The sequence below is a fragment of the Colobus angolensis genome, unplaced genomic scaffold (assembly GCF_000951035.1).
Source record: "Colobus angolensis palliatus isolate OR3802 unplaced genomic scaffold, Cang.pa_1.0 Scaffold60, whole genome shotgun sequence".
NCBI lineage: Eukaryota > Metazoa > Chordata > Mammalia > Primates > Cercopithecidae > Colobus > Colobus angolensis.
This window is the reverse complement of record NW_012119599.1, coordinates 4163078-4164298: the sequence shown is the minus strand read 5'-3', so window position 1 is coordinate 4164298 and position 1221 is coordinate 4163078.

Sequence of the window (1221 nt, the reverse complement as noted above, 5' to 3'; positions counted from 1 at the left end):
GTGGGTGTCATTTGCCTTCGGTCAAACAACTAGGGAGGATCAGAACCTTGATTTGAACCCAAGTCTGGTATACTTCAGAGTCCATGATCATCTCTCTCAATTAACTGCTTCCTCTTTTTGCCTCAATGTTCATGTCTGCAAAATGTAGATATTAATAGTTATAACCTCAAGGTTGTTGTAAGAGTCAAATGAAAGACAATTTAAAAAGCGCCTAGTGCAATGCCTAGCACCTTTAAGACCATGTGGATTCTAAAGACAATGTATGCCTGAGTAAACAGTAATCATCATAATAGCTGCCACTTACTGAGTGGCCATTAGTTGACAGGTGCTAAACATTGACATCAATTGGGACAGACTAGATGATGTAACAGTAACAAAACAAGTCCCTGATCTCAGTGGTTTAAAACAACAAAGTTGTATTAACTAACACTGTAGTAATGCTGTATAACAAATCATCCTAAAACTGAGACTTCTTGTTTTTTTTTGAGAAGAGAGTCTCACTCTGTCTCCCAGGCTGGAGTGCAGTGAAACCATCACAGTTTACTGCAGCCTCAACCTCATGGGCTCAATGGATCCTCCCCACTCAGCCTCCCTAGTAGCAGCGACTACAGACAGGCATGTGCCACCACGCCCAGCTATTTCCTGTATTTTTTTTTGTTTTTCTGTAGAGACAGGGTTTCCCCATGTTACCCAGGCTGGTCTCAGACTCCTGGGTTTAAGTGATCCACCCACCTAGGCCTCCCAACATGAAAACTGAGACTTACACCAACAAGCATTCTTCTAAGGGTCTGTGGGATGGCTGCTTTGGTTCCAGTTTGGGAGGATTCAGGTCTCTTCCACGAGATTCCCCAAGTTTCTGGGATTAGCAGCTCCCTGGCAAATGTTCTCATGGCACATGACGGGAGCACAAAAGCCAAGGGCATTTAAGGCCCTTGCTAAGGTTAGGTCTGCTAAAATTCCATTAAGTAAATCCAATGGTCAAACCCATCAGTGGAGCGGGGCAATATACTCCCCCTCCAGTGGGAGGGAGAGGAGTGGATATTTGCTGAATGACTGCCCATTCTCAAAAGGTTAACTTTTCCTTCACCCTAGCACTATCCAGAGGGTGTTCTGCTCATCATAGTCATAAATCAGCCACTGGCAGGGCGTGGTGGCTCACGCCTGTCATCCCAGCACTTTGGGAGGCCGAGACAGGAGGACCACTTGAGCCCAGGAGTTTGA